Source organism: Pinus tabuliformis, chromosome 2_1, assembly GCF_031772625.1.
Source record: "Pinus tabuliformis cultivar Carrire ecotype Pingquan chromosome 2_1, CPIR1, whole genome shotgun sequence".
NCBI lineage: Eukaryota > Viridiplantae > Streptophyta > Pinopsida > Pinales > Pinaceae > Pinus > Pinus tabuliformis.
Genome location: NC_142299.1, coordinates 773589601 through 773610796, shown reverse-complemented (window position 1 = coordinate 773610796; position 21196 = coordinate 773589601). Strand labels below are relative to the sequence as shown.

Genomic DNA, 21196 nt, shown 5'->3' with positions numbered 1-21196 from the left:
TATTTGAGTATTTCTAACTTCCTAATGAACGTGTGATTAGCAAATGCTTCTTGAAGATCATCTGGATGCTAAATGGTGCAAGAAAAGAAAAGTTGGTGCAGGAAGCGGAAAGCTAGTAGGAAGAGGAAGCTAGAGCAAGAAAAGGAACCTGATCATTAGATAAATTTTGAGGTCTAAAATGGGCCTCAAAACAAAAATGTACACCAAAATCAACTTTATAAGAACCAATAGGATTCAAGATGATGATGTCAACCATGGGGGAGGATTAACCATTTTTGGAGTAAAAAAGTTAAAAGATAAAAAATAAAAAATAAAAATAAAACTACTTTTTCAACTTATCTCCCTGCGGTTTTACTCAAATTTCGAGCAAGAGCACTCATTGGATGCATAATTTAGTTCCTCATCCAAAGAGTACCCATGTTGCATACTTGTGATGGACCCTACTACACAAAAAATGAGAAATACATGAAAAAACATGCTTGCAATCACGTTTTTCATGTAGCATGGTCCATCAAAAGTATGCAACATGGGTACTCCTTGAATGACGAATTAAATTATGCATCTAATGAGTGCTCCCGCTCGAAATTTGAGTAAAACCATAGGGAGATGAGTTGAAAATACAAGTTGAAAAAATAGTTTTTTTTCCCTCTAAAATTTGATGATGTAATCTACCTTTTATTTTATTATTTCTGCTATTATTTAATTATATTCCCTAGGAGGCCCATTTTAGACCTCAAATTTTCTCTAATGTGCATGTAATCTAGGCATGTAACCTCAGACATGCGAGTTGGCAAAGTAGCATAAAATCTGGAAGTTACAGTATGTGAGTTCTACAACTGCCAATGACAGTGTGTAAGCTAACCGAGTGCTACAAGTTGCTAAGGTATCTGAATATTACAAGGTATGTAGTGTATAGCATAATTGTTACAATGTTATGTTTCGATTTAGCTGCAATATTTGGATGGCAAGTTAAGCCCCGAGGTATGACAAGAATATCACCCTCGAGAAGTCTTGATTCATACAGTACTCTTGAGTGATGCGTGTCAGTCACTTACATATGTGAATGAACTTGATTCTTGGTACATGTGATAAACTGGTGCACTTTATAGTAACAGTTAATATGACCTAAATCTCTTTGATATTTGGCAAGCATCTTATGTTGGAATACCAGTGATATTCTAGACAATACCAATCACGTGACCATGATGGATATCCTGATTTTGTCTAAAGATAAAACAAGGCCGAAAACATTGACTTTGATGTATGATAACTTGATATTGTTGACAGTGCTTGTGACGAGTATGGTAACCCTTGATGAATGATTGATGAAATTCACATATATGACACGTAATAGTTGATGATGACTTGTCACAACAATGATATATATATGAGAACTTGATATAGTTTGACCCCATGATCTGAAATATGACAGTCTTGTGTGAACAAATATGGCTATGCCCTGAAGAAACAATGATCTTAATGCATAATGACCAGGTTGAAGTCTCCTTGATTGATGATGACTGAAGAGGCTTCCCATTTAGAGGGAGAGACCCTTGATGAGATCCCAGCATATATTATTATTTGCGTAATGATTGTAAAATTGGGGCTACCTCAGGGGTTTAATAGAAGACCCATGATTGCAAATTGAAACAAGTCTTCCGGACTTGGATTGATGAACATCTAATGTTGTTGAAGGTATGTCTTTGTTAATAAATTTTATGTGCTAACAATTCATTGCTGACAGAACTGGTTTACCCCAAGCAGTTTTAGAATCCACTTCTCATATAGAAATGTAGTAGAGGACTTCCTTGCTAGAGGAAGTGTATTGTTAGAAACATGATTGGCAGATTTGGTGGATCACGTAATGAGCAATCAACCTGATGGATCTTTGTATTGCAAGAATGCACCCCAAGTTAGATAAAGTCTAGACATATATAGCTAGGTCAAAGACATCTTCATGGATTGAGATAATGTTGTTGTCTGAGACAAGCTTAGGCTTGTGGTTGTTGCCTCCGTGTGTGAAAGGGAGAAAGGATTAATATGGTATTCTTTTCTTTATGTCATGCATTTGCTCCAACATAATATTTGATTTGATGTACTGTATGAACAGAAAACTGAGAATTGTTGCTCTTAAGTACTGCATAAGGCAGTGTGATTAAACTTTTCAGTGATTCGTTTGAGCCAGTGTCGGATATTAGCACTTTGATATGTTGCAGAGAGATGCAGTGATGTGCTCCATCATATTTTTGATCTTCAGAGAGTGGCTTGGATTGATGGATGTGACCCTCCAGGGTAAGGGTCCTGGTTGATCGAGAACACTGAGCATAGCTCTTCCCCCTTGTTTGAGCTCCCAAGGAGGGAATGGAGCATTGAGGGCTCTTGGGGTTGAGGTATCTCTAGATAATAGGATGGTTGTGATCATTACCCTTTATGGTAATTAGTATCTCGCCTATTGTCACCACAGGGTGTGTGTGATCCTTGTCATTTATGACAAGTTGGGTATCTCCCCCTATCATGATTGGACTAGACAGAATATACCCCAGTATGCATCCTACCCACAAGTTGGGCTTGTTGGGATGGTTCCTCTTCATTGGCCAATGGGTTGAGATGAGTTGAGATGGTTGTGATCCTTGCATGACAAGTGGTATCTCGCTCAAGTGATTAGGATGCAGGTGTTCTACCACTTGACTCTTGAGGGTCAACGTGGGAAGATCAGTAGACATTGGGATGGATGTGATCACTACCTTCTATGGCAAGTTGTATCTCGCCTGTTGATTAGACAACAGGATGGATGTGATCCTTGCTTGGTAGATGGATCTCGCCCATTGTCATTGGACAATAGGATGGATGTGATCATTACCTTCTATGCTAAGTTGTATCTCGCCTGTTGATCAGACAACAGGATGGATGTGATCCTTCCTTGGTAAATGGATCTTGCCTATTGTCATTAGAAAGGGTCGTAGCTTGAGAATCCCTATGATGATTCTTCTTTAGATTGAGACATCATTGTTCAGTTCATGATCAGAGGAAACAAGCTAAGATGAGAAGTGATGAGATGGATCTCTTGTTGATATAGCTGAGATGAAAGTCATGAAATTTGACTTGGAGCCTAGTAGGGTTTGAGGAGTGATTTCCCCTAACTTTGATTGAGCATTATTCTTCTTCTATGAGACAAGATGAGATGTAATGACGATACAGCTACTTGCCTTCTTATATTGAGATGAAACTTTTGATGTGAATGGAAATTCCTCCCTAGCTGAGAGGGAGCGTTAAAATTGGGCAACTTCGGGATGAATTTCCCCAAAGGCGAAACACTAAGCCCCAATGAAGCCCATCTTCCTCTAAGAGAATTCAATTTGGGCAAAGGAAAAACTTGTTATAATGTAAGTCAAAACCTTTAGGCAAACAATTATTAAAAGAGAAAATTATACAAATATTTTTGATGAACAAATTTTGAAATTAGAATTTAAATTTATGAATCCCTCCATGAGATTTTATGTTGGCTCCTCAATCAAAGCTACTCATACGATTCACTTAAATGTATATAAATAGCTAATCATTGTATGGCTCGGGACACACACACTTTTGTGTTATTCGCATCTATTATTTTATGAGGTTCAAATTTTCACCTGAGGCCCGCATCTATAGACAATGATTCGCATAATAACTAAGGCTCGAACTTTTGTGTGGTTAGGATCTCTCAAGATTATGTGACATCGCGTCATTAAAAAAGGTGGTTTTCTGTGGTTCATTATTTTACAATGGTTCGTTGACTTTGTTGTGGCTTGTGTATGTTTATTTAAGGCTCGCAGTGAATTGCATGTTGTAGTATCTCATGTGCTCAATCATTATTTTTGTGGTACGTATGATTCTGCCTGTGCCTAGCTCCATATTACTATGGCTCGATCTGTGCATTTGTAGCACGCACTTATTCCCATGGCCTCATACTCATCATCTCGGTAATCGCACATTCATCTGGCCCACATTGCTTGGCAATGGCACATATTATATTGTTTAAGTGGCTCGTATATGGCTCACTACAGCAGCTTTGTTTATATGTTGGCAGTGGTATCATTACAGTGGCATCATTCTTACTAAATTGCGACATTGCATTATGACAGTGACATCGATCTATGGCTATGGTTTTATGTTATACAATGGTATCTCTCTGTGGCTATAGCGTTATACTAGGCAGTGACTCGTTCTTTCTTTTTCACTTGCTCTATGGTAGGGTTCGATATAATACAGTGGCTCAATTATGATTATGGCATCGCTCCTATGTTCTGTAGCTATACTCCTATACAGTGGCATCGTTTATAAATTGCCTACGGCATCAGTTATATATATGTATTGGTAGTGTCTTCGTTTATGTATTGGCATGGGCATCCTCTCTCTCTCTCTCTCTCTCTCTCTCTCTCTCTCTCTCTCTAGATATAGATATATATATATATATATATATAGTGGTCGCAACATTACTTATAGTGGCATCGCTTGATTCTTTTATGACATCATACATGATGACCATATGACTGAGAACACATAACAAAGTAACCTTTGATGAGGCATGATCTTATTGCATAGACAATGACTTTGATATTGTAGTAATCTTAATGTGACAGTGACCCTGATATTGATATGACGCCTATATGGCAGACATGGCAGTAATCTCGATATGGCAGCTCTTGATATGACAGAAGTTACAATGCTTAATGATGATATTGGTTTTTGCAACAGTGATATGGCAAAAGCTTTCTTAGACTCACTTGGTTATAGGAAGTCAGTTCACAAGATGAAGTTGTGAACTAACTTGGATTGACTCTAGAAGTCTTGATGTAATGGTGTATCGCAGTATGTATGTACTTTGTATCTCAGCTCAACAATTGATGGATATCTTGGCCTTGGTCTCCGACTAAATCTTGGTTTCTCTATTTGTGCATGTTTTTCTTCTGTTGTTCCCTTATGTTCCACTGCAATGTTGATGTTATTGTTATTTCTACACGATTGCTAATGATGTTATGATGTAATGGGGTGAATGCATATGTAAATGATGAAAAGTTTAAAAATGTAATTATCATGTTATGATGTAATGGGGTGAATGCATATGTAAATGATGAAAAGTTTAAAAATGTAATTATCAATAGCAAAGAACAATATAGTCCTAAGAAAATTAACAATCATGACTTTCCTTGCAAGGTCCATCACTTCCTTGCATGTACCATGACTTTCTTTGCATGCGCCATGACTTCCTTGCATGGTCTACGACTTTCCTTGCACGCACCACAACTTTCCTTGCACGTAACACAACTTTCCTTGCATGGCTTGGAAGACTCCACTCTCTCACTTGAACCTGAAGGTTAGACTTCCACTGGGTGACTAATTCTCCCTCTGAGCCCGTAATCTCCCTCTAAGGCCAGACTCCCTGTGGGCCTACAAAACCTTCCCTTAGCTCATGTTGCTTCCCTTCCTAGGAAGTATCCTCAACCAATTGTATCCTACAGCATATCACCCGATGCATCCTCCTCAAGTAAGCATCCCACTCACCCAAGGTCACGATCATCCAATGATCATCCTGTAACTGATCTTGTGTCTATTCAAGAACAGTCTCAAGTTGTGGTTGAACACTTGGCCCAGTCCACTCTAGACCAACGCAACTCAACTTTGCATGTGTCCTCATCCTCTTGGGTCAAACACCTCATATGCACATCGCTCCAATGCAAGATGTGCAACTCTGCAACCTGATGAATACTCCATCTTGCAATCAACCTGCCATCCACATGAAGCTACCTCGTCCATGTCAAGGCACCTAAGCTCCCGAAACTTACTATGACGAGTCAATGGAAGTCCATCGACAGTATCGGCAACCTGACACTCAACATAATGTTGTGCACCGAGTTCTCCGCCAATCCACCAAAACTCCCATTCTGCCACCCCAAGGTGCAATAATCCACAACTCCTTCTCTGAACATTCTACTCCATGTCTCACAAGGAATACCTAGCCAACTCTCTTGGCAACACTGCTACTTTCTGCAACACTCCCGTTGCTCCCTCCCAAAGTTGCCACCTATGCAAAAATCTGACCCAACTGCTCTTCAAAGTTGCTCTAATACGATGTTATAATTCCACGCACCGCAGGTTTAGTCTATGCTCTTAGCTAGAAAACATAAACAAACTAGCAGTGCCTACCTTTAAAAAAAATTGCACAACGGAAATTACACCAACAATCAGATCAAAGTATAGTACACAATATAATATATGCCCAATCTTGTTTCTTATAGTTCCTTTAATAAGAAAACTCACAGGGCTCCCATACCAAGGATAGTGGCCCTTTACAATCCAGTACCATGCCAAATATGAAAGTCTTTCCTTTGACTAAATACCTAGGGCTGAGGCCTCTTCTGCCCAAAAATGCTCACTTAAATAACTTGTTGTAAGTTGTAACAACCTAGGGAATTACCAACCCACTTTATATTACTCAAACACAAATCAGCTTACTTGGGCATGATCCTCTAGCCCATGGTCCTCTTGTTGTAGCTTTCATGGGCCCTCTGCCAGCTCCTTTAGGAATCTGACCCCTCTACTAGCATGTTAGCTGCTCCTTTACCCTTCAACTAGCTTCTTTTACCCCTGCGGTCTGTCTCGGCACTTCTCTTACCTCTGTTGCCTTGCAGGTTGCTACAGCAACCCTAAACCACCTGTGTTTCAGCCTCATGCTATCGTTCACTTCTGTGGCTAGCCACCTATCAGTCTTGGCCCTCCTATTTAGACCTGTGACCCTGCTCCTAGACCTGCAGCTGCCTAACCAGGCTGGCCGTCTGCGGCCTCCTTTCTGATCTCTAAAACAGACCTTGGTTGCTCCTTTAGCCTATCAAAAGCACAGAAAACTTGGCCTTTAGCTATCTTATTTTAGACTTGTGGCTAGATCACTTTTAGCATTCCACACAAGAAGAAAATCCTTTATCTCGTTGTATTTATACTTTTCCAAGGGGTTGTTGAAATTCTATGGCAAATGCAGTAAAATACAATTTTCTGCCCAATAATTACTTTCTAATGATTTTCAAACGGTAATTTTTATGCCATTGCTATCATTGAATAATTATACTCAGAAAATCTCAACAATAAATGCAGCATAAATAGTAAAGATCGTAGAAAGACAGCCATGCACAGTAGACACAAAAAAAATTCACCAAGAAAGCCCAACAATCTTTTCTTAAGTAGAAATCTTTTTAGTAAGGTTACAAATCAGAAATTTTGTCTAGAAATTTGTGCCAATAATCCAAGTCAAGATACCAATCAAAGTTGGTCAAAACAGTTGTTGGTCAAGCCAATCAAACATCAGAAGTCAATGCTAGTCAACGGCCTGAGGTCAAACTTCGACCCTACAGTCAACTCGGCCTACGGCTAGTCAAAGTCTGCAGTCAGCTTGCATTCAAATCTGCGTGTGCAGCAGTGGTCAAACTGGCATGTGCGGCCTCTAGAAATTCAGTCAAACATATCAATTAACACTTGGTCAAACTGTCAATGCAGCCTCGTCAAACTCAGTTGTACAGCTGGTCAAATAGTGCTCACATTGTGGCCAGAACAAGAGATAGAAATAATGAAGATGATCTCCAGCAATAGTTTTCTCCTTGGACAAATTTCTCCTCTGCTAGAAAAGATTCAAGGAGCTTGCTACATTGATGATTTTGCCTCTCACATGTTTGTATATTTATGTAGAGCTCTAATGTTGAGTGGAGACCCATATGGGAGCATCTCATCACAAGAAACCCCCTCACTTATGAAGCTTACATGTCAACTCGACATTAGAATAGAAACATTTACCCCACTATTGGGTGAAAAACCCTAATCAATAAACAATTCAAACTCGCTCCATAAAAAATAGATCACTCCATCTTGGAGCACCATGTGAGCATCATGGGCCAATCTCCCTTAGCCAAATCAGCATGGCTATATGGGAGAAACACTACCCTCGGGCCATTCACCCCTAACCAAAACAGCATGGCCCAGCCAAATTAGCATGGTTGTATGGGTGAATGTATCATTCCCCAACTATTTAAAACAGCATGACCCCATGGAAGAATGTTTGGTCGATGCTGCAAAAAAAAAACATCAACACTCTTAGCGAGGGAGACATTCTGCATCACAACAAGCTTGTCTCAGAAGTATACAAACTTCCCCTTAGATAGAGGCTTGGTGAGAATGTTCGCAATCTGCTCATCTATGGATATGTACTGGAGATTCACTACTCCCTTCTGCACCATGTCTCGGATGAAGTGATAATTGATCTCAATATGCTTCAACCTGTCATGAAATACTAGATTCTTTGAAAGCCTAACACGGCTTTAGTTATCACAATATATCAAGGAAGTCTTTGCAGCACTAGCTACGATATACTCTGCCTCTTTTGTACTGAGTGCGACAGAAGTTTGCTTCCTCCTAAGCCAGGATATCATATTTGATCCCAAACTGAAGCAGCACCTCGAGGTGCTCTTTCTGTCCTCTGCACTCCCAGCCCAATCAGAATCAGTATATCCCTATAGCCTCACTTCACCACCTGAGACATATCTCAGACCATATCCAATTGTACCATGCAGGTACCTCAACACATGCTTCGCTGCAACCCAATGTACATGCCTCAGCTCAACCATAAACTAGCTCAGGATGTTCACTACAAAGAAAATATTTGGCCTGGTGTTAACCAAGTACATAAAGGATCCAATCAACTGTTTGTACATAATGGATCCACCAAATCTAAATCTGAAGTGGAATCACTTAGCTTCTTCAAATTGGTCACCATAGGTGTAGCCATGGACTTGCAGTCCATCATACCAAATCTCCTCAAGATCTGAACTGTGTACTTCCCCTGTCTAAGGAAGATCTCACCTAGTCTTTGCCACACCTCCAATCCCAATAAATAATGCATCAAGCCAAGATCCTTCATCTCGAACTCTGAAGTCAACTCCCTCTTGCACCTAACAATGAGCCTCTCTACCCCAGTAAGGAACAAATCATCAACATACAGCACCAAGATCAAAGGATCACCATCAACAACCATGAAGTAAAGGTCAGGATTTGCATCACTCTTGGTGAAGCCCAAACTCATCAAGTATCCATTAATCCTGGAATACCATGCCCTGGGTGCCTGCTTGAGTCCGTACAAAGTTTCTTCAACCTACAAATATGGGACTCCTTCCCATGTACCACAAAGCCCTGAGGTTGCTCTATGTACACTTCCTCAATCACACCATTGAGGAACGCAGTATTTACATCCATCTGATGTAACCTCCAACCCATAATTGAAGCAATAAAACAATAGTCCTAATAGAAGTGTACCTAACGATTAGAGCAAATGTCTCCTCATAGTCCACTCCCTCTTTCTGAGAGAACCCTCTCGCCACAAACTTCACTTTGTACTTCTTGATGCTACCATCTGTTGCATGCTTGATCTTATAGATCCACTTGGGAGTCACTACTGACTTCCCTTTTGGTCTCTCGATTATCTCCCACACATCATTCTTCATGATCGATAGATACTCCTCCATCATGGCATCCATCCAAACCTACCTTCTACCATTAGACTGGGCACCATCTTGACAAGAGAACTGAGACTTGTACAAGCTGCCTAAATACTGAATTTGAGGCTATTAAATGGTTGATCTTTCAACAATGCTTTGGTACCATGTTGAAATTCTATGGCAAATGCAGTGGAATACAATTTTCTTCCTGATAATTACTTCCTAATAATTTTCAAACAATAATTTTTATGTCACTACTATAATTGAATAATTACACTCAGAAAATATCAAAAGCAAATGCAGCGGAAATAGTAAAGATCATAGAAATATAGCCATGCACAATAGACACAAAAAATTTCACCTAGGAAACCCAACCTGGGGAGAAAACCCAACAATCATTTCTTGAGAAGAAACTGTCTTTTTAGCAAGGTTACAAAACAGAAATTGTCAAGAAATTTGTGCCAATAATACCAGTCGAAATACCAATCAAACTTGGTCAAAACAGCTATTGGTCAAACCGATCAAACATCAAAAGTCAACACTGGTCAACAACCTAGTCAAATTGGCATGCAGTCAAACTTTGACCCTACAGTTTGTTGAAGAATGTAACTAGGTTCGATCTTCATAAATTGTATTTGAGTCACAATGAAATGTATTTATCAAAAGAATGAAAAAGAAATTATTATTATTATTATTATTATGACTTATTAAAGCATGGGTTTCATGCTTGGGTCATCATGTTTTAGATCAAAGTCCCCATTGAGGACTTTTAGGATTTATTCTGAGCCATTAGAATCATTGTCCATTAAAAGAGACCCTTCTTGGGCTTTTGAATCATGTAAAAAGATTTATTATTGAGTCAAATAAGTCATTTGTCACCTCCACACCAAGTCAGCCTCAAGGAGATCAAGTCGGCCTCAAACAGGGTAATTCGACCTCACCAAAAGGGTATATATACAAGCAGTTCGAATTCATTTGGAACACTCACTCACACAAGTTTGATATCCAAGAAGAAGAGCAGAAAAAGTGTGAAATTCCAAGAGGAGGAGAATTGTTGGAAAGGACAAGATCGAAGTTTTCGGGTCATCTCTCTCTCACACGTGTGGATTTTCTGGTCTACTACTGGAAGGTCGAAGTTGTTGTTGGGCTAATTGTTGGGTCGAAGTTGTTGCTGGGCTAACTGTTGGGTCGAAGTTGTTGCTGGGCTAACTGTTGGGTCGAAGTTGTTGTTGGGCTAATTGTTGGGTCGAAGTTGTTGTTACGCAAACTGTTGGGTCGAAGTTGTTGTTGGGCTAACTGTTGGGTCGAAGTTATTGTTAGGCTACTGCTATGTCAAAGTTCTACTAGATCGAAGTTTTGTTGCTGCTACAAGTTGTTGCTGCTAGGTCCAAGTTATTGTTGAAAGGGTTATCATCTACAAAAGGAAGAAAGGGTCGACTCGATGTGGAGGAAGTTTGCGTCTAGGCCAAGAGTCTTGGATCATCTCGTGAAATTATTAAGGAAGAGTTGTTGACTGGGTTTTCCCCTAGATAGGGGTTTTGCCCTGGTTGTCCGCCTACATCTGGTGTCTGTGATCTTTGTGCTATTGTTTTGGTAATTACTTGATGAACTAAAAGATAAAAGAGGAACATAAGAAAACCATAAGAATATCACAAGTAATTATCTATATAAAGAAAACCTTTCTACCTTTCTGATTTTCTAACATGGTATCAGAGCTAAGGTGAAGAAGGAGGAAAAAGGCAGCTCAAAGATCTATTAAAAGGAGAATAAGAAGTTTGAATAAGGGTCATCGAAAGGATCATATAAGAAGTCAAGTCTACCATCTTCAAGGACAATGTCTAACTCAATGAAGGGAGAAACAAATTAAAAGGAGCATCCAACTACAGGGCATGGAAGAAGAGGATAGACCTCATCCTCAAGAAGAATAAAGTATTGGATTTAGTCAAAGGAAAAGTAAAGAAGCCTACTAATGAGTCAAGTGATAAAGAAAAGGCAAAGTTTAGGAAAATAGAAATATCATCCATGACACTAATGGTGGATGGAAAAAAGGATAACCTCATTCCATATATATCCAACATAGATTTTGCTCAAGAGATGTATGAGGCATTATCCAAATTATTCACTATCAAGAATCTTGGTCAAATAGCAAGCCTTAAGAATGAACTAAGATCTATAAAGATGACAAAGGAAGACATTGTGGCATCCTTCTTTGTGAGAATAGCTAGATTAAGAGATGAACTCCAAGCAATTGATGAGATAGTACTGGAAAAGGAGCTTGTAATCACTGCACTTCTAGGATTACCAACATCATGGAGTGCCTTCTCATCAGGTCTCAACAGTTGGAAGGAAACTCCTACATTCAAACAACTATGGAATGCATGCAGTCAAGAAGAAGTCAGAATTTCTCTAGTAAGCAACAAAGAGAATGAAGAGGAGAAAGTTTCAAATGCCTACTCCGCTCATCACAAGAACAAAGGATCATTCAAGAAGTCTAAAGGGCCTAGAAGAAAGATAGATCTATCCAAAATCGAATAGTACAATTGTCACAAGATGGGCCACTATAAAGGCGATTGTCCGAGAATCTGAGAAATAGAAAGAGAAATAGGGATCATGCAAATGTTGTCGAAGAAGAATCTCCAAAGAAGAACAAGACCGAAGAATTAGAAATAAAGGACTTATACTACTAACTCCTTCTACTCTAAGTTTTTGAATTGTATTGTATTGTATTTCAATTTCTAGCACTTATAGGTTTAACATTCTTTGGAAAGACATTGTTGAATTGTTTTGTTAAAGTTATAGGTATCCCTCAAGATAGGATTAAGAGGGAACTCTCACCATTTTCCAAAGATAAGTATCTTACTCCTTGTATTATCTTTTATATTTGGTTTTCCTTTTCCTATCTGGATGTGGTTATACTAGATGCTAATAACATTTCTTTTTATATTTTCCTTATTTAGGAAAAACTTACTGATATGCTTAAGGGCTATGAAGAAGACCTCACAAGACAAAGCATAGAAGCTCTATTGGAATTAATGTCCTATAAGGTTTGTCTAAACTCAAAGGTATGTCTTAGACTATAAGTTTTGTTTCTCTTTGTTATAAAGGTATACTCATTCATTTTAAGGAATCTGCTTTACATTACTAACAAGTGTTATGTCTAGGACCTTTGAATCATAAAGATTCTTGTCTAGGAGATTAATCATTAGATTGAATCTACCCTCATTAAAATCATTATGTTTGTGGAACCCTAAAAGGTTCTCTATAAAACCCTAACCTAAGGGTATGTCAATGCTAATGTGAAAAACCCTAGTCTACCTAGGGTTATTGAACGCTAATGCTTTTGAATGGAGTCAAATATAATATTCTTAGCTTTGACCTCACATTTTCTATATTTCGTTCTCGCAACAGCAGGTGCATTTAAAGGAGGCTCCACCACTTTTCCCTACACATAGTCCAATACTTCATGCTCCTCCAAAGTCAAGTCCAAAGTCATCTTCCATGCATGATAGTCAGATTTGTCATTGAGCTTGTCCTCAGTCTTGAAGTAAGATGTAGAGGCCATGGAGACTTGTCAAATATTCTTTGTCCAATAGATATCTTAGTGATTGCTTTTCTCTCTTGCTTGGGCTTGTACTCACCTGAGCTCTAATACCATTCTAATTTTAGATAACAATGGTATGTTCTATGCTTGCAACAATTACTTGAATGTCCTTTTTATAAGCCCAATGTCAATTCCAATTTAGTTTCTAATAGCAATCACATAAACCATTAATTCACATTGACAGTAACTGTAGATAGAACATAAATAGTAAAATGCAGAAGACAAGCCAAGACAAGGGAACACAACAATTTGGCTCAAGCCAAGGGAAAAACCCCAAGATGGGGAAAACCCGTGATCAATTCTTCTTATTATGCAGAGAGAGAGAGAGTACAATAATACAAAGTCAGTCAAATTTGACTTTCCAATTTGATGATCCAATATCACTGTAAAAACAGCCCTGTCAAATCTGAAATTTTTGTTCCTAGTCAACAGCAGTCAAACAACCCTAACCAGTCAACAGTGAACGGTCAAAGCACCTCTTCCTGAGCTCGGTCAAAGGCAGTCAAACTCGGCCTTCCTTGCTGGTCAAAGTCAGCCCAAAACAGTCCTCCAAAGTCCAGTCAAATTCAATCAAAAGAGAGAGAAAGTCTGTCGTAATTTTCTGCAGTCAAAACAGCAGTCAACCCTGAAGTTAATGCTGGTCAAAGTGCCCAGATTTCCTCGATTTCTGTGCCCAGCAATTCGACCTTCCAAAATCGAACTTTTGATGGTCAAATGAAGTCAAACCAATGAAGGAAACTCGGTCAAACAAGGTCAAATGGTCCTGCTACAGAAAGTCAACCCAAACAGTCAAAGAAGCCTCCAAAAATCTCGCACGTGTGAAGAAGAAAGGCTGCCCTACAATCTATACAACCCAATCAATGAAGGAGAGAGAAGAATATGTTGTGTGATGAATGTGCCAAATGAGGATGGAGGTCTCTTCTATTTATATGTGTTGGAGGAGGGTCAATTTGTCCAACTTGACCCCAAGCCGACCTTGACAAATTGCACATGTGTGGGCTTGACTTCAAAAACATATTTCTCCTTCTCCGATTTCAGTGAACCTTAGGTCAATTTTGGTCCTCTCGAAAAGAGGAATTCAATGTTAATTATCTCCATCAAATAAGCTGTCCAAAGTGGAATTTGGCCCTAGTTGCACAATTTAACATATCTTTCTCATAATGCTAGTCCTATAGCTTCTGAACCAGGGTAAAAAATGTTGAGAAATCAAGGGCAGCTAGATTAGGTGATTTCTCTTTGATAACTGCCTGTGATGTTCTTTTACTTAACTTGATGTACTTGTTATTAGCTTCTTCTTTCACTTGATTATTATTGTGTTCTTATCAATAAATAGCTACCAAACTATAAAGATCAAAAGAACAAGAGGACACAAAATATACGCTGCTAGCCAGGGCCAAAACCTCTCCTCTTGAGAGGAAAACCCACAAGAATTCTTCTCTTATAGATTCTTCAAATGACGAATTCCAAGACCTAAGACTCTTGTCAAAAACCCCTCCAAGACCAAGTCAAACTTCTTCTTTTGATGACCTTGTCTTCCACAAAGTCAACACCAGTCAAACTTGCTTCAAATACTTCAGATTTCGGCCTCTCTTCAAAATTTTGGCTTCTATTACAGGTCTGCAATTTTTGGCCTGGCTGCAATCTCAGCAGTTTTGCACGTGTGAGTAGTTTAGAGCAGAAGTACGAGTCTTCTCTCCTTCGCTAGGGTTGATCCTTTTTCCTTGGTAACTCGGCTTGCAATCTGATCTATTTGACACCTTATTTCAGCCCCTTGATGTGACTGCAATTCTCGATCTTGCTGCAACAGAAAATTTCCCTAGATTCCTCGCACATGTGAGATGAGTAGCCCAAAAACAATCTTATAAAAAACTTTGATCTATCTTCTCTTCTTTCTCCTCTTCTTCGTTCTTCTTCTGGGTCTCTTTCTTGTTCTCTAATAAGCTGCTTGGATGCCCTTCCAATGAGGTCGACTACCTTGAATATATAGGCTTCATGTGGATGTAGAATAGCCCCTGTGAGGCCGACTTGTTTCTCTTGTAGGCCGACTAGTTTGACTGCTAGGCCGACTTGTCTTGGAGGGATCTTATGACACTTTTTGACTTGCAATAATTTTCTTGACATGATACAATATGCCCAATAAAGTCTTTCATAATTTTCTTGACATGATACAATATGCCCAATAAAGTCTTTCATAATTTTCTTGACATGATACAATATGTCCAATAAGGTCTTTCATATATGACAATGATTTAATTGACTTCTTGACTCTATGACAAACCCTAGAAGCACTCAATGGGTGCTTGACCTATAAATAAAATTGACCTTCAGCATGAAACACATGCTACAAAAATAATAATAACATTTTTTCTTTCATTTTACAATATACAAGAATCAGGAGTACATTTCATATTTATGAAGACCGAACCTAGCTACCTATTTCAACAAAGAAATCTGCATCTAGCTTTCCCATCTCACACATTCTGCTATGCGGTCTCTTGTAATGAACATAGGGGCGTTTCACTTACAGCTGCTAAGGAGTCTCCGTGGAGGTAGACATCATGTTTGGGGCAGCCACAAAATTTACAACGATATTAGAGCACTGGAATTCAAATTGTCACCTTCATGGTTGCCTCAGGCAGTGTGGTAAAATAGTCAGTTGACAGCAGGAAAAACTGGAGAAAAGCCCATGGCTCACGTCTGACCTTCAAAATTCGGATCATGAAGAATAACAAGGGCCCAGGCCCCAAACACACAATTTGCAGCAGGAAATTAACAGAACCACAAATTGCTTTGCTTCCAAAAGTTCAGATACCAATAAAAACAGATGCTCACACCCAAAAAATCGAGGGGAAAATGCCCATGAACAGTTATTCCGCCACCATGATTTGAGATGCCAATGAAAACAGCTTCCCATGCCAAGGAAATTGAGGGGAAAATGTCCACGAATTCTTGTTTTCACTCCACAAATTTAGATGCCCAAGCCCATGAAACAGAGGGCAAAACACCCATAAATGGTTACTTTGCCTCCACAAGTTCAGACGCCCAGAAAAATGATGATTGAAACATGCCTGATAACTTGGTTGCTCCACAAATTAAGAAAAGAATTGTTTTCTCATTTCTTCTTTTCATGTTCTTGATGTCTTGCAATCTAATTCAAGGATCCCTGTTGTGAATGTCTGTTGTAGTGAAATGCAGCAGAAAATTCCAGAACAGAATTGAAAAACACAGACTATAGCTTGTATGCATAAAGGTCTTGCAGAGAATCGTAACTTGTAGATTTTTAAAAAAATAATGAAGATATCTTCGAGCTTCAAAAACCATAAGTTCCATCCATTGATGCCAGCATCCTTGATGTGATGCAAATGACAAATTCAAAGAACACATGAAAACAAACCTTAGTACATTCACAAAACCAAGTTAAGAAAATGATGAATAAGCAAAGGAAGAGTGCTTACAAGTAGCTTAGTAACCTCAGAACCTCCTGACAGGAGCAGCTCACCTTTAACAACAAATAGAAACCTGAAAAGATAAGTATTCATTAGATGAAGGATAAAACAACAAGTGTCACAAAATTTAGAGTTAAAATGATTAATATACACCACATCAATGAGCTGAAATGGGTAAACGTAGATATATAAATTTTCCAGAAAATGAAATAACAAACTAGATTTTCAAGAAAGGCACCACAAATATAATAGTGAAGGAAGGGTAAGGCCATTGAAAGGGATGCATACAAGGAGGAATTGAAAAGGGTTGTATGGAAAATAACAAGGGGAAGAGAGAAGCTGAATCTGTTCAGCAACTAAAGGGGAAAGCATTTGAAAAGGTAGAAGAAATGCAAAATAGTGGTAAGGCCACGAGAATCCTGTGACTGCAAAAGACAGATAGTTAAGGAGGGAAATCATGGCTTGAAAACCTAAAACTTCCAAATGCTTTTGGGATCACAAATATCCTAACTTCCGAGAATGAAGTTTTGGGAAGCAAAGACTTTTTGCCAGCAAGTTAAAATATATTTTATTTAAATCTATATAAAATGTCCAACCTCCCATACAAACCAAATACTTGTGACTAGAATATAAAAGATTTATTAAAAAAAATGAACCTGACCTTTCAACATCCCGTGGAGGAAAGGCTGATGTTGAGTTCTCTGGTGAAAAAAATAAAGCAAATTGAGAGCTCAGCCAACACAAAAAACTATAACATGAATAAAATGTGGCCATTGAAGGGCTCGCAACCAAAGGAAGTGAGAAAAAGAAGGAATAAAATGTTAGAGACGGCCAAAATTAACATTGTCCAAAATGTGCACATGTCTAACAATGTAGTAGGTCGGGTGAAAAATTGGCTAGAAAAAGTTTCAGGTCACACTAATTCATGTGGCAAACTTGTCAGTAAGCAGAAGACTATTTCATAATCTGCACGAAAGACAAGGTGCTGGTATCATTGTGAAACATAAGGATGTACATGGTTCCAGATTCTCAGACCTTCCATCTGTGCCAGGTACATGAAAAAATGGGATTCCATAGCCGGAGTAATCAGATATGCTCCAATAGTCTTAGTCCTGCAGGATCAAGGGAAACAACAACAATCAGATAACCCTAAGACTTAGAGATGTTCTGTCCCAAAAAGAGAGAACCAATTGTAGTTTAGAAGAAAGTATGAGAGTACCAGTCAGGAATGGCACTGAAAACATGACTCTCAGGTGTGATGAGAGCATAATCCCTCTTATATACACTTTGTGTAAAACCAGGTAAATCTGCAAGAAGAAAAGTAATGAGTAGATTGTCCCTATAGTTTGATAAGTTATCACTTGAAACAACCTAATTCAGGTTTGACTTCAATCTTGTTAGGTAATTTCATGCTGAGAAGCTTTCGTGTGCCTATTTACATGTTACAGCAAACCTGAATAAAATATTGTTCCAACAAAATCTAGCAACCACAATATGTAAAGTCCAAGAAAAGGATGAGGATCTCACCGAGCTTAAGGAGGAATTGCATCAGTTTGAGAAAAGGCATAATGAAGAAGTCATCTCCATGACAAGTCAATTGGAAGAAGCAAAAAGAAGGGAAGATAATTTGTCAAATCATCTTGGACAAAGACTTGAGGACTTGAGCAAATTTGAAGCAGAAATTGGTCAATATAAGAAAGAAGTCTCCTCCCTTAAAGCTCAACTAGAAGAAGCAAAGAAACAAGCACAAGGAGTTGCAAATGTAATGGAAGGTTTAGTCCTCCTGGAAGGACAAATTGATGAAGCAGAAAAGGAAAGAAATGTCATGACATGCTGACTAGAAGAAAAAGATGAAGAGATCTTCAAATTGAAATTAGATGTCATCTCTCTTAAGGACCAAACATGTGAAGCAATAAGGATGAGGGAAGAAATGGAGAACCAGCTAGCAAAGAAAGATGAAGAATGTGAAAAGATGAAAGAAGAGATTGTTTCTCTAAGGAAAGAAGTTGATCAGCTCAACAAGAATCTAAAGAGTTCTCAAACCTTGGATGATATCCTAAGTCGTCAAAGGTCTCCTCTTGATAAATCTGGTCTTGGTTATGCAGGTGAATCTTCTAGAAAAAATGATGCAAATCCTAATGCATCAAAAGACAATAACATGGAGAAGCTTCAAAGTTGTGCTAATACCCCTAGCTCCAGCAGAAGCAAGGAAAAGAGTCAAAATGACATTGGAAAGACCTATGCTCCAAGAAGAAATGTTGATGTTGCAGGTAGCAATAAATATTATCAAGGAACTTCAAGGCAGAACAGTTCAAATATGCACAATGGCAATCCTCAGTTTCCAGGTATCATACTATATTTTTTGGTCATTGTTACTCTTGTACAAATTTTGGGCATATGGCAAAGGATTGCAGGGCATATAACAAAGACATCTATAAGGACTCCAATCAGTTCCCCAGAAGTAAAGGTGCAAGGAAATACCCCAATGTACATACCAACAGAGATTATGCTCCTCCATTCATGTACAAAACTGAATGTTTCAAATGCCATGATGTTGGACATTTAGCTAGAGATTGCAAATTAAAATGGGTCCCTAGACAATCTAAAGAATCATCAATCAAATGTTGAAGAATGTAACTAGGTTCGGTCTTCATAAATGTATTTCAGTCATTATGTAATGTACATGTCAAAAGAATAAAGAGAAAAAAAATTATTATTATCAATGACTTATTAAAGCATGGGTTTCATGCTTAGGTCATCATTATATTAGTCAAAGTCCCCATTGTGGACTCCTAGGATTAATATTGAGTCAATAGAGTCATTATACAATTAAAGAGACCCTTCTTGGGCTTTGGAATCATGTAAAAAGGTTTATTATTGAGTAAAATATGATTTATGTAACCTCCACACCAAGTCGGCCTAATGGAGATCAAGTCGGCCTAAAGGACACCTATTCAACCTCACCTGGAGCCTATAAAAGGAAGGAGATCGAATTCATTTGGAGCATCTCATCTCAAGCTAGTTTGATATCTCTCTAGAAGCCAGAAAAAGTGTGAAGTGGATCAAGGAAGCCAAAAGGAGTGTGAGTTGGGTCAAGGTCAAAGAGAAGGAAGAAATCGAAGTTTTGGTGCTACTCTCTCTCTCTTTCGTGCCCTAGTTTGGGAGATCGAAGTCTTCCAAGTGTTGTTGCTGCCAGTTGTTGCCTGATGCCGTAAGTTGTTGCATAGTCGAAGTTGCTGGGGTGGAAGTGCTGCAAAGAGGTCGAAGATCTGGAAGGGCTGACTTGGTGTGGAGGGAAGGTTTGGTCTATGTCTAGGTTGAAGAGTCTCAAAGAAAACTATTGAAGGAAGAGAATTTTTTACTGGGTTTTCCCCTCGAGGGGGGTTTTGCCCTGGCATAGTGCCTACATCTTGTGTCTTGTTTTTTTTGTGATCTTCATACACACATAATATGGTAATTGCTTGATGAAAGATAAGATAATAAAGAAGTAAAAGAAGCCAACATAACTCACAAGTAATTATCAAGAAAGAGGAATCAAACCCTAATCTACTTGCATTGATTTCTCAACATGGTATCAGAGCTAAGGTCAGGAAAGGTTGAAGATCACTTTGTTGGCTCAAAAGGAATGGACATGGATTCTCCCTCTTTGATAAACTATATGAGAATGGGTATCAACACTACTGGAAGCTGGATCAAGAAGGTCATCCACTACTTATTCAACAAGGTCAAAAGTCAAGGGTTCTTGGCTGCTCTTATAGGTTCTCTTAGTGATGACAATGCATGGATCATTGATAGTGGAGCATCAAGGCACATGACAGGAGAAAGTAAACAACTTCATACACTATCAAAGGAGCCATCTTCTCATGCAGTGGAATTGGGTGACAATAAAATCTATGTTGTTAGAGGCCTGGGATCAACATCGTTGAAGCTAGAAAATGGATCGAAGTCTGTCCTATAGGAACTCAAGCCTTGAGGATCTGAATTGATAGTCTGAGGTACCAGCTCAAGGAAATCAAGTAAGTATTGTCTATCAAATCAGAGGTATGTAAACACAAGGTACGTATGCTCATAAGCTTTTAGATTTTCAATATATCTAATCTTAAATGGTTCATACAATCCTTGTTTATAGCTAGTCTAGGGTAAAGATTGTAATCCCTAGATAACATACGAAAGTCTCATATTAGAACCTTAATCCTTATTTTCTAGGGTTCACAAGTAATCTAGGATGTCAAGTAAATGTCCTAATATTAATTGAAGGAATAACTTGAGTTTCAATATCATAGGATTCCATCTTCCATGATTACGTAGAAGATCTAACTTGAGAAATTGAAACATGTTCTTGGTATCACATGTTTTGCTTGAAAGTATGTATTACAGGTATAAAAGATCATGGCTTAATACAAAGAGAACACTTCAAGGAATCCTTACAAGGTTTGTCAAGGAACATCTCCAAGTATGTCTTAGACTATACACCTTATAAAATTCTCTTAATATAAAAAGTACGTTCATCTTATTTTGAAATTTGTATTACTAACATCTTTTTGTCTAGCTTCCTTGAATCTTAAAGATTCTTGATTGGGTGATTCATCATTAGATAAATCTACCCTCCTCACATCCTTAATTGTTCTCATAGAACC

The 21196-nt window shown here is 38.5% G+C and overlaps 1 pseudogene across 8 annotated transcripts in view; it reads right to left on the bottom strand.

Annotated features, from left to right (window-relative positions):
* The window catches only part of LOC149202867 (putative pentatricopeptide repeat-containing protein At3g13770, mitochondrial pseudogene), a 112937-nt pseudogene that overhangs the window by 24143 nt on the left and 67598 nt on the right, over positions 1–21196 (bottom strand). For 2 of the 8 annotated variants that reach the window (XR_016253912.1, XR_016253918.1), the window contains exons 3-4: positions 16569–16632; positions 16390–16460 (exon numbers count right to left, since the gene is read on the bottom strand). The product of XR_016253912.1 is annotated as a putative pentatricopeptide repeat-containing protein At3g13770, mitochondrial pseudogene, transcript variant X1 (transcript). Of the gene's footprint in view, positions 1–16389; positions 16461–16568; positions 16633–17629; positions 17672–17778; positions 17867–21196 lie in introns of those variants that run through there. The other 6 variants (XR_016253920.1, XR_016253913.1, XR_016253919.1 and 3 more) reach the window with 5 other exon arrangements.